Source organism: Topomyia yanbarensis, chromosome 2 (assembly GCF_030247195.1).
Source record: "Topomyia yanbarensis strain Yona2022 chromosome 2, ASM3024719v1, whole genome shotgun sequence".
Lineage (NCBI taxonomy): Eukaryota > Metazoa > Arthropoda > Insecta > Diptera > Culicidae > Topomyia > Topomyia yanbarensis.
In genome coordinates, this window is record NC_080671.1 from 145,016,457 (window position 1) to 145,030,101 (window position 13,645).

General features: G+C 40.3%; 1 protein-coding gene across 1 annotated transcript in view; it reads right to left on the reverse strand.

The window, feature by feature from the left end:
* LOC131679830 (probable serine/threonine-protein kinase roco5) overlaps nt 1–13,645 on the reverse strand; it is a 567,409-nt gene that overhangs the window by 183,586 nt on the left and 370,178 nt on the right. Inside the window, exon 6 of the mRNA XM_058960578.1 lies at nt 12,206–12,310. The gene's annotated coding sequence lies outside the window, so the exon portion shown is untranslated. The remainder of the gene's footprint in view (nt 1–12,205; nt 12,311–13,645) is intronic.

Consider the following 13,645-nt stretch of genomic DNA (forward strand, 5'->3'; position numbering starts at 1 on the left):
ATGTTTCCAACAGTCTCCTCTTTCATGCCGCGTATTTTATTTTGCAAGATATACCCACATCAAAGCGGTAAAAATTGAAAACTGAAAACACCGCCAACTAGCCCCGGAACTCTTTTGGGACCAGATTAAAAGGTAGCTGTTAGTATATCAACCAAAAGAGACATATAAGCAAGACGGATATCTCGAACTGGAACGAGGCCGAAGGGATTCGTTTCACGGAGATCTGGCGCTAGAACACTAAGACAACATGTTTAATGTCACGATAACCGTCACCACACGCGCAGAAACCTCTCTCCACGACCTCGATGCGCCAGAAATGGGCATTCAACGTATAATGATTGTACATGACCCAAGATATCAACCAAATGAAGTCACGACCCTCATCCACCCCTTTGCACCAAGGTTTGTTGATGCCTTTGGGATTCCTAAACTTCCATTGCTCCAAGAAAGTCGTCCATATCCAGAATTCTCGAACAAACAGCTTATCGTATCACGAAATTTAGAAACTGAAATGAAAAAGAACTAAGTCGAATATTTTGGTTGTTTTAGTTCTTTACCATCAATCTGACAGTACTCCGGGTACTCACGCCCTAGTAACTCCGACCACACATGCTTGCAGTGAACCAAACTAATTACGTTTGATTTCTAATTAGATTCCGCAACTTTTGATAAATCGATTATGATAATAATCCAGCGGCGACTAGCTAATCGCCCCTGGTGGTCGCTTTTTGCCCACTGTGCACTGGTTTATGAGACATGGATCATATATTTTCCACAATACGCACCAATAATCCAATAATATAAAACCTGTTCTTGGAATCACGTGGATCAAAACTGATTAGCTTTTTTCATAACTCCAAAGCAAATATCGTCGACAATCATTATCAGTACGCGCCTGCAGTCATTCAATATCCATCATGTTCACGATGAGTTGGGCAAGGGAGCTAGAACACTTTGACAATCATGCACAAACACGTTCACAGTGCCCAACTCCTATTTTGGGCAACTCTGCAGGCGCCACCACACGGTTCTCGTACGTGCCACGACGATAGGCCAAGCCCCGTGGACAGAAAAGAACCGTTGCCCGTGTGCTCCATCACGACGTAGTTGGTTTTGATTCCCAAGCAATTGGATGGTTTGTTTGTTTATTTATGGCCAAAATTGGAAATTCATTTATGCATATTTATGAAGCACGCTGTTGTTTGAATTACAGTGGCTTTGTCTTCACTGAACGGTACCAACGCAAAACAACAAAGTGTCGATTGGCAAATCTATTACTTTTAGTTTGACACATCGGAATGGCAGTCATTGTGGGCAGCCGAGGGTTTTTGAGAGCCGACCGTCCGCTCTTATTTGGACCGCCATTACTCAAACCGTGTGATCCATCGATATTGTCTTGGGGTAAGATTTATTAGTCGTGCACTCGAAGCCGGGACTTGAATTGAATGTGTGACATAAATCTCGGTCTTTGCTGCAGCTAACGGATCGTCAGAACCCACAAGAAGTCGGCTCAAGAACCCGACCCGGACAGACGTGCAGTCGGGTGTCATAGCATTGAACCGTGCGAGTTAGCTCAACCGTAGAATAGAAAAAAAAATCCATAATTGCAAAGATGATAATAAACTACCGTGCGTCTCCATTAATCATGCGCGCCAGATGCAGTTGCAGATTTGTTTCTTCCATTCAATTGCAATTCAAATGCCTAGATTTTTTGCCATCAGGCACAAAAAGAAACAGCCAATCTAACCGTTTCAAGGTTTCCAAGCCTCGATCGACCACCATTCATGCTAACCAGCCTGCCTCCGGCACCATGGGGTAAACGGCAAAAACACATCATAAAGAAACTTTCAACACCATCAACTTCGAGTTGGCCTCTGTTCTCACAAATCAAGGCCAGCAGCCGCAGTGCAACTGCATCAGTGACTCGTTGATCACTCCTTTACCGGGGTTCGTTGCTTGTTCGTGCTTCTGCTGCTGCTGCTGCCGCTGCGGAGACGGTCCCTATAGCCACCCTCCTGGCTACACCGTGGTAGTACGACAAAATGCACACTTTTTGGTCGCTCGCCATGCAGAATAGTGCATTCTCGCTGCGACCGACTTGCAAAGTGTTCTTTTTATGACCGGTTTTGCTTTTTCCGAGTGTTGGTTTTGCTGATTCAATAAGCTGATCTAATGCTAATGTGGTTGGCAGTGGCATTAACATTAGAAGAAGGATGTTTATTGGTAGATATATTTTCCTCTCGAATTGGTTTCAGTTCTAACAAAGATCTGATTTGGTAGATTTCTAGAGAACTTTTTAAACCTATTGATGTTTGAAAGATAATAATCAATCCTGTCTAAGGTCCATAAAGTTTCACTATAATTCATTCAAATCTATCATTATGAAGTGCAACAAAACATTTTCTTCGTCTTCTTCTTTCCTCCTCCTACTTATTCGGTACCTTTCGAGCTCTACAATATGCAAATTTGCACACATGCATGCATATCATTGTATCACCGCTCTACTGATCGAATGAGCCACGATCCACCACCGCGAAACTAAGACGCGAGACGGCCGTGTCTTGACCAGCACCGCTCGTTCCTCGTGTCACGCAGGCAACTTGTCATGCGACCAACAACCGTTTACCGGCCACTTCCAAACGACGGATAAAGGTCTATGTGTCTATGAACGCCTCTTGGGCAACTTAACCTTGGTCACACATGAAAAGTTGACGGACCACTGTGGGACGGGGGGGGGGGGGAGCAAGTGGTGGGTTTTGCTGCATTTTTATTTACCATAACACCACCCGGCAGCCTGCATACAACTGCTGCGTTCGCGGGAGGTTCGACCGGTTCGAGTAGGTATACCTACTCGTTAGAAGCGTGTTAGAATAAGATACGACGACACTTACATGTCATTCTGTTCTTGTGGCCGATCTGGTGGTGGTGGCGGCTGTGGAACGAACGGTGTCACATTAATGCTTGGATGTTGTTTTGCAGAATTAGCTGCACCGTGGTGCATTAGGAATTCTCAAAGCCGTGTTCACAGAAGACAGCAAATTAATTGCATTAATTGCCTGCTTAAAAACAGATCAAGCAGGTTAACAAGAGCTAAGACGTCAACTGAAGCTGTGGTAGATCAAAACATTGATTTACCATTGGCCTACAAAATGTGTAACAGGGTACATTTACAAGTGCTACAATTAGAAACCAGCAGGGTCACGATTTGTCCGTGCTAGTAATGCTAGCTGATTTTATTAATGATCTTACCTGCCAGCAATTTGAGTTTGACACATGACATGAATAATTAAATCATAAAACTTGCTTCAAAGATTGCACCTCTAATTGAAATTCCGGCGATACCATTATTTCAAAGTTCAATTTTCTCTTGCTCGTGGTAAATTTAAAAAAAGATTAAATATTTAAATTTAAATAAGATCATGATCACGGCAGAGAAGTGCGCACCCTGAGCTATGTATCCTTTAAGATGAGCATGCCAGTTAGTTTTAAGGCAAAAGCTGTGTCAGCGAATACATGGTCGATAGGTATTCAATTGCGAATTTGAGGCTACAGGACGAGCCGGTCAGAACCCAATTTCACCCCTGATCGCTGCGGAGACGCCGCTAACATCCAAGTAAGCTCCGATTCTCATCGGATCCATTCATACCACACACTTGACCTCTGAAGATTTCCTGTCCGTCTACTATTTGAACGTCCGTGGAATGAGAACAAAAACTCAGACCTTCTTGCTTGCCCTTACCTCCTGCGATTACGATATTATTGTTCTCAACGAAATCTGGCTACGGGATGATATATTAAATTCCGAGCTTACGACGAACTACGCTATTAATCGTTGCGATCGCAATTCTTCTACCAGCCATCTACGCCGCGGAGGTGGTGTTCTTATTGCGATTAAGAAAAATCTTGCTGCAACTGAACTAAAAATGCCTGGATGTGAATGATTGGAAGAGGCGGTCGTACGCGTTTCCCTGCCAGGTCGGTCGTTATTTTTTTGCTGCATTTATCTGAGGCCGAACGGTGATCTCGATTTGCATAACGAGGTTCAGAGCATTCTTGACCAAGCAAGCAGGCGAGATAATGTACTTGTTGTTGGTGATCACAACCTTCCTCATCTCTACTTGGTCTTTCGATGACGATCTTAAGTCTACATTCCAGAAAATGCGACATCGGAGTAAGAGACGGCCATCACAGAAACTTTGGTCTCTGATGGTTTATATCAAATCTGCTCTCTCAACAATGTGAACGGACGGACACTCGATCAAGCCTTCGTCAACGACACGAACGTGTTCGAACTGAGCGAGCATCCGATATCTATACTTAAGGTAGACTCTCATCATAAGCTCTTTGTTTAAGATTTGACGCGTGTTCTAACGACGGCGACGATTCTGATGCAACTAATGATGACCTCAACTTTGATTTTACTCGATACAACATCGATGGAGTCTGATCGGCAATTGGTGCAGTCAATTGGCGTGATATACTGCATGGAAACGAGTTAGATCAGGCAGTTTCGGCGTTCTGCGAGGCCATATATGGAATTCTTCGCTGCAATGTTCATAAAAACGTACCACTAAAAAAGCAGATGACAAGTATCCGTGGTGGAACGCTGAGCCTGGCCGGCTGCGCAACGTACTCCGGAAGTTATTCTTCGACAAATTGAGCTGCAATATGAAACAGCTCGGAACAGCTATCAGTGAGTGTCTCAACCAAGTCAAATGCAACCTGCGGAATAATCCATCGACAATATGGAAGCTTATAAATAGCAGAAGACGTTTCGGGGGTAGACTTCCCATGAACATCGACAAGTTTGTACCTGTGTACAAAATTTCGTGTACGCGTTCAACCTCAAACATGCTTCGTCTCGATGTACAAGTTCACCTCGATCATCGAACCTAAGCGAACAATGTCGAAACATCCGTGTACATACACCGGGTGCGTACACGAGAACGATTCGCACAAGGCAAAAAGAGTCAACGCTAGTGATGATGAGAGTGAGAAGGAGAAAATTGGTCCACGAACCTATGTGTACGCACACCGTGTACATACATGGGGTTCGGTTGTGCAGGCTAACATGTGCACGTATTTTGGTACGAAATAGCATGTTTAAGTTCGTACACGAAGTGTGGGTTTGATATGAGCACAGAACCAGAGCGAACATTGTGTACGATATTCATTTGGGAAGACTGTCCGGGGTATTCTAGAAAATGTTTATTTTCGAGATAAATGTTCACAGTTCGCAGCCGAGTCGGTTGATCTTTTTGCAGATCATTTCCGAGATGTATTTACCAGCCCTCCTGTCTACTCATCGCAAGACTACCTTGAAACATTGCCAACCTATATCAGCCTCCCCCGCCCTAATGTAAATGATGCCGATGTTTTGAGAGCTTTGTACAACATTGACCCGTCGAAAAGGCCAGGTCTGAATTACCCTTTGTTCATAAAACATTGCACCCGAGGGCTTTCCGCACCAGTAAGCAATATTTTGAAGCACTCGATCACCGAAAATGTTTTCCCAAGTGTGTGGAAAGTAGCTGCTATAGTTCCTATGCATAAGGCAGGAAATACTCATAATATTGAAAACTATAGTGGGATCTCGCGTCTGAATTGTCTGGCCAAATTTCTGGAAAAGTTTGCTTACAATGCCTTGCACACTGCATCTTCGCACATTATTGATGAACGTCAGCTTTGTAAAGAAACGTTCGACCACTTCGAACTTGATAACGTGCACATGTTTTCTAGTTCCAGCCGTCGAGAAACGCCAGTAAGTTGATGTAATATATTTTGATTTCGCTAAAGCATTCGACAAGGGCCGCATAACATAACTAGATGGCTACAATCTTACCCTTCTGAATGATCCGCTTTTTTATTTCGATTATAGAGGTTTTAACCTCAAGGTCATTCGCCTCTTCGGGTTAGGAAAATCCCCTATGAAAAATTTCTAACTCTATGTGCGGGGTCAGGACTCGAACCCAGGTGCGCTGCGTACAAGGCAATCGATTTACCAATACGCTACGCCCACCCCCCGATCCGCTTTTGTTAGAATTGGCACCACATGCTCAAGCGTATATGAAACACCAACCAGTGTCCCTCAAGGATGTCACCTAGGGCCACTTATCTTTATATTATTCATCAACGATCTCTGCATCCGCATCGAGTCTGATGATTTGAAAATCTTTCGCTCAATTGCTTCGAGATTCGACTCAGCTGTGCTCCAAGAGGATATAGTCAATATTGAAGAGTGATGCTCGCTGAATGGAATGCAGATCAACGTCGATAAAAGTAAGGTGATAAGTTTCGGGTGCTCGACAACTCTTCTGTGCTGCGAATATACCCTTCAAGCGTGTGTCATCGAAAGCGTTGAATCAATCCGTGACCTGGGAGTGTTATTCGACAGAACACTTCGCATTGCCGACCACATCACAGCGATAACGGCTATAGCTTTTGCAATATTGGTTTTTTTTGAAACGAAACACTGCTGATTTCTACACTCTGAAATCTATATACTGCGTACTGGTCTAGAGCATTTTGGAGTACGTTGTACGAGTATGGGCACCGCAAAACGCCGTACAAAGCAATCAATTGGAGCGTGTTCAAAGAAGCTTGGTACGGTTTGCTTTAAGGAAACTGCCATGGAACGACCCTATCCGTCTGACACCGTATAAAAATAAATGTATGCTGCTAAATTTACCAACGCTAGAGTCACGTCGTCCTTTCTTGCAAAGAATGTTAATTTTCGATATGTTGTCGAGCAATATCGACTGTCCCGATACTCTTTCAAGGATTAATTTGTTTGTTCCTCCTCGTGTTATAAGAAAGCGACCGCATTAAAGTATTCCTAGGCACCGTACAGCATACGGCCAGAATATTCCGGTAGATAGATGTTGCCGCAAATTTAACGAAACTTCCGAACTCTTTGACTATCTGCCGAAGATTGAATAAATAAATAAGCATAAGAGATCGTCCGTGATTGTTACTACGGTATAGAATAGGATCGATTAAAATTTCAAAATGATCGTTTGAAACAATACACTTGGGAATAACATGATGTTTCACATTATGAAATCTGTATGGATCTTCACATACTTCGCAATATTGACGCCGGGAAGGAAGGAATGTTAGTCAGATATTTGTTTTAAATTTCTTCTAAAAAGAAATGTATAGAATTCCTTTAACTTTCGAAGGGCCGAGTCTTACACTGAGAGAATATATTCGTGAATCGCAAAGAACTAGTTTCGTACAGATAATTTTCATAAAATATACGAATTTTTCGTATATATGATGAATCATTCGTAGTTCTAGTGAAATACTGCCCATCAAAGTATAACAGTACCATATGCATTTTTGTCCAAAATGACTAATAGAATGTGTTCATAAATCGCTAAAAATTAGTTTCGTATAGACAATTTTCATAAAATATGTTAATTTTTCATACATGTGATTTTTCATTCGTAGTTCCATGGAAAAAAAACTTTTATTTTTATTACGAGTTTTTCGTAACGACCACTTTCGTTGGCTTGTTACGAATCGATTTCATTAGTCGAACGAATTGTTCGATGAAATAATCGAAAGTATTTCTAATATTTACGAGCACCTTTGGTAAAATTATCTGATGAAACTTCAAAAGAGCTTGGAGAGGTAGAACCTGGTGTCCTTGTTGTTTGTCCGTGTTCACCGGCTTCAAGAAAATCTCCTGGACCTCTATCACTTCCAAGTAATCTAGAATTTGGTGTAGTACGGACTCGATCGGGTCTACTTGAGCCATCACGAACTGTTCGTTGGCTTTGATATGAATAAGTTTGAGTTTTTCTCTCTTCCGGGCTAATTCACGAAGAAAGGCTCGATCGTTCCATATTCTGCTAAAGCAATGCGAGTATTTCAACTAGTGATAACGTTCGCCAGACGTTGGGTAAACCATCGTTTTTGTTATGACCTCCCAGTTCTTTCGATCTGAAGGCGCCATAGGCACTCCATTCCCGTGTTGTTTAAGCGTCCAATAGACAATTTACTGCTGGATAATCGACGAGTTGTTTTCATTCTTTTCAGATGCAATTTCCTTCATTTGTAGGAATTAGCATGACCAGTGTTGAAGTTCGTTTTGTATTTTATTCCTCTTCTCTCGACATGCCTTTCGTGGATCGATATCCGTGCCGTAATATACCTGCGAAGAATGGGCTTTGATTGGGGTGTGAGAGACGCAATATCCTTGTTTGCAGATGGGTGTCATTACAAAAAAATGAAAAAAATAGGATTGTATTATCCAATTAAGTGTCGTGAGTAAAGAAAATTTGTTGAAGTAAATGTTGTGTTCTGGAAATTGTACCTTCTCGTGCTACCACTGGACTGAACAAGAGTTGAACAGCAGAACTGGAATGATTCGGGAGTTTGTGCTCCGGATTTGGTTCTTCACATTTTTGCCAACAGTACTTGCTTTGGACAGTGGATTGAATGCTCACGGACGGGCAATGCTCGGCGAAAGCAGCTTAGGTTCTTGTTTTGTAAGGGATGAGGTAGCTGAAGTTTTTCGGAGCACATAGTGCGGCTGAGGAACAGCACTGTAATACGGAGGATGAGTACAGCGTGTGTTTTTTACCTGGCGTTGACATGTGAGCAAACGCTCATCACATCATTTGGGGCAGCTCAGACATCAATATGAGAGGCTCTGAAGTGATGGAGTATATAAGTAGAACAAATCTCCATAGACCCGGTCACCATCTACGCATTCTCTCCCCTGTCCTTGATACAACTGCCTCTACACCGATTTTGGAAATAATCCCCCCTCTAAATATCTTGACCAAGCATAAGTCTCCGATAAAAAATCAAATTTGTATTCCGTATTCCTAGTTTTAAGATATTTGTAATTTTACCTCTTTGTTAAAACTATTGTCCCCCATCTTGTAAATAGAATTGTATCCCTAGTTTTAAAACACCGGTGAAATTTTTCATAAATATTTGTTCCCCCTTTTGTGTACCAAACTATATTGTTAGTTTTAAGATAACTGTAAATATTTCCTAAAAACTATTACTATTGAATTCCTTGTTTTAAAATTTTTCATAAAATTTTTTTTTGTCCCCTCTCTTGTATATAGAATCTTATTTTTAGTCTTAAGATAGCTGTAAAATTTTTCTCTTTCATAAAAAATATTTCAACATTGTAACCTCCTAGTTTTAAAATATCCAAAATGCAAAAACAGAAGAATTTGGTGCCGCCAAGCTAACGCATTTGTGCCTATCAAATAAACGAAATGAAAAAAAAAAATCTCCATATTCTGAATGTGGGAAACCGACCAACTTTTGCGAGGTCTGAGAGAGAGGAGGTGTTAGACATAACGCTTTGCTCTATAAAAATTTCGCATGAGCTGGGAAATTGGCAGGTTCCAAATGAAACTGAACCATAAATATATATTTTTCGATCATTTTGATGTCAGTAATGTGTCGCTCCAGTCTATTGTGGAACACGCGGTCATGAGGGTTGGATAAACGCAATGCTTAGTAACCGCATTCTCTGCTTTGAAAACTTTTTACAAGACTCGGAGGGTTGAGTCCCATATGCAAATCGACTTGGCTCGACAAATTGATACAATGTATGTGTGTGTGCTTGTGTGCATGAGCATTAATGTCATGCAATTATCTCAGCAATCGCTGAATCGATCTTAATGAAACTAGTTACAAGCGAAAAGCCTAACGTCACAATTTGAAGCTAATATTTTTGTTTATGTTGTTTACTTTCTGGGATATGGGTGATTTAATCATATAACGACATGTTCTAGCAATAAAACTTTCAAACAAAGCAATTTTATTACGCTAATGAAAATGCCTTTCTAACAAGCTATAGATTGTTGAAATCCATTCACGAACGACGGAGAATTTGAACATTTTATATTTTTTTATTCTTCACTTAAGTGTTTTCAATAACTCAATCGTCCTGTAACTCTCAGACAGTTCCGGTGGTTTTTAATATCGTTTTCCTTTGTGTCTTTTCCAAGGTTACATTCTTCAGCTCTTTGTTCGCGCATTGAGAATTAAACAATAACCATCTAAATAAGCTAGATTGGTGGATCGTGGAAAACCAATTTAAGGATATGTGATATTTATCTTTCTTGACACATGCTTTTCCTGTCAGCACGGTTGCTGATTCCTCCCCGGACGGCCAAATGGAGGTGGAATCGACTCCCAAGGCTTCCCCATGACCAAAAAAACTTTAAGAACTCTTCTTCGTTGTCTTCTTTCGGCCAAAAACAAAATAGCTGAATCTCTGAATCAGATTTCGAAAGACCTGACCGAACGGTTCTTGGCTGTGACCGAAATATTAAAGGCCTAAGACAAGGTTATGGTCGTGTAATGATTCAAAGCACTTTGCTATAATTCTCCTTAGTGGAAAACAATTTAGGCAAAAATTATTTTTTCTCCATTAAGAAGAGAATTGTTTAATACCATCTTTGCGCGTGAAGACCACAAAACCTATAACTAAATCAGTTATGGAATTTGCGTCTCGACTTCGTCTCATCAGAATTCGACACTATCTTAGTGACAGCACTAAGCTAGCGCCGGATTGACGCTAGCTCCAAAAAACGGAAACACAATTTGCATACGCTTGACTAGAAATTAATTTCGTTTGCCCCAATTTTAGATATAAATGATATATAATATAAACATATATTTTTATTCAATATTGTTCATAACTTCGGGTCTAAAAGTGCTCCTTCTATTATGAAAAAAATGTCTCGTTGAGCTTTAAAAATTGTTCGTTTACGAGCGATAAAGAAAACAAGTTAGTGCAAAAAAACAATTTTTGTTAGGAACATCCTAAGTTGCTTTTTTTAAAAAAGCTATAAAATAATTTTTTTTGGCAACGTTGCTTGGTATAAGTTTCTCTACAATGTTGCTGAAGACTGCAATATTCTATCTCCCAACATTAAGAAAATAATTTTGGGAATACTCTAACAATAAAAACCACTCTAATGCCATCTACAATGGCATTGCAAAAAAAACTTTTTTTTTGAATTCTCAAAGGCCCCCCCTCTCATATTGTGACAAATGTCAAAGTAAGCTCAGATGCCAAATTTCACATCATTTGGACAATTCCAGACCCCTGCCCACTTCGCTTGAAATTTTTTGAAATTGGTACTATGGGAAAATATGGAGGAAAAATACATTAAATGCTATAACTTTTGAAGTAGCAATCAGAAAATTACAATTTATACCTCTTTTGAACGGAAATAATCTAAGTATTTGAATGAAGATATATTTGTTTCTTGAAAAATACGGGAAAGTGGGATACTGGGTCATTTTGGCACCAAAATCCCCTATTTTTAATGATTTTTCTGCTCCGTGATGCAAATCATACATATTTTGTAGTTTTTCTAATGTGAAAAAATCTCAGAAATCTAACGGAACCCTTTTGACCTTAGTTCGAATACAATAACAATAATATGGAATCTTTATCAGCGGAGCCTTCTAAATAGTATTAGTAGTAAATAGATTAATATACATTTCTACGAAATGTAGTAGAACAAAATGATATCACTATTTTTCAGGACTTTCGGGACTAAAAATTTTCTACGTGGTCAGTTTTCAACCGATTTTCGATTTTTTGGGTGTTCTGGAAAGAATGAGAAATTACTCTTTTGGTTAAAATGCTGCGCGGTTTTGGGACAACCATATAAAATTAACCATTATTTTGTGATTTTGTTATGAAAAAAATGAAAATTTTATTTTTATTTAGGGACTAACTAACTATTTACCATAAAAATCGATTGAAAATTGAAAAATGTTTCCAAATTAGAAACATTATATTAAAATGAAGACACTCCTTAAAAAAATGTTGACAAATTTTCATAAATTTCATTAAAAAATCGCAAAATAATGGTTATTTTCATATTGATGCTCCAAAGCCGCAGAGTATTTTTTACAAACGAACAGAACATAGCATACCGTTGGAAAGGTCATTTCATCTCCTTTCTAAAACACAAAATAGGCTCTAAAATTCCAGCACAGAAAATTTTTTAGTGCCGAAAGTTTCGATAAATAGTTTTTTTATAAATCAAGGTTTTGTGGGTATACGACAACTTTCATATATTATTTTGTGTTCGATTTGATGAGATCTCTAGGTCATTTGAAAAGCACAAATATCCGTGTAATAGGTTATGCAGACGAAACAAAGGAGCAATATTAAGGGGAAGGTTTAATAGTGATATGAATTAATCACCAGTTTGTGGAATACTTTGTCATAAATCCTGTCCTTCGACTGAAAATGAGCTTTCGTGTTACTCAGCTGTTTGTTCAAACTTTTTTACTGTTTACAGCAGCATACCTGGAAAGAATAGAAAAATAAAAAGGTTAGTAAAGTGTCAAAAAGTTAGAAACTGTAATAATAATATTTACATGTTTAGATTGGCAAAATTTATGTCGTTAGAATGCAATTTAACGGGTGTTCAATAAAAAATGAAAATGATTTCAATACCTTTCTGCAACTAAAATAAAGAGCGTATTTTTTCCCTCCAAGAGATTTGCTCTCTGGACTCGCTGGAAATGAGTGGCTTTTCGCTCTAGTGCTGTCAGTGCAATCGAAGATGGCATCGAAACAGCAAGCACTCCGCGAGCGTGTTGTACGGTTTTACGAAACGCATGGTCATCGTGGAAAAAAGTTTACGGTAGACCACTTTTAAGACGAACACGTGTCCGTAAGTACAGTTTACCGGATCCTGGTACCCCCGGGCGTGTAGCGGCCATCCGGCGAAGATAATGACGAAGAAGAAGAATGAAGCGTCGAAAAAGCTGGTCGACAACAAGGACGGAACAAGTTTGCATGACGCCAGCCGAAAATACCACTGCTCCCTTACCTTGATTCACCGAACCCTCAAGATGGAGGACATAATCTGTCGGAAAAAGACTCGGTCCCCCGAGTACACGGACGAGCAGATTGCGATCGTGAAATCGTAGTATCGGTGGATGACGAAGAACTACCGCGGGACGTCGTTCATGCTGAACGACGAAAGTTACTTTCCGCTCTCGAAGCCCCACAATATAGGAAATAACAGTTACTATTCCAGCCACAAGTCGGCCACATCCCATGAAGTAAAATATAAGTTTAGGCATAAATTTGAAAAAAAAGTTACCATATCGAACATAGGGACTTCAAAGCCGTGGTTCAAGCCGAGCGGTCTGGCCATCAATAAACAAGTGTACCAGGAGGAGCGTCTTGAGAAAATTCTTCAACAGTTTTTAAAGGAACATAATGCGGATTGGAAGTATGTCCTCTGACCGGACAAGGCGTCTTCCCATTACGCCAAGAAGACGCTGGAATATCTGGAGCAGCAAAAGATACCGTACGTGCCGAAAGAAAGGAACTTGCCCCAGTACCGTCTCAGTGAGCATTTTTTCGGCTCCCTCAGTGCCCTGGTGTACAAAAATAACTGGCAGGCCAAGGATACGAAGCAGTTGACCACCAGGATCCGGAATTGTATCTGGAACATGGACATCAGTGCCGTCCAGCGCTCTAGTCAGAGCATGGCGACTAAGTTGTATCGTACGGCGGACCAGGGCCCCTTTTCCAATATTCATTGGCGGTTTTTTGAAGAATAAACATTATGTTTGTAATAAAAAATACTGAATTCGCTTAAAATTTTGTTTTGTTTTTATGTAGTTA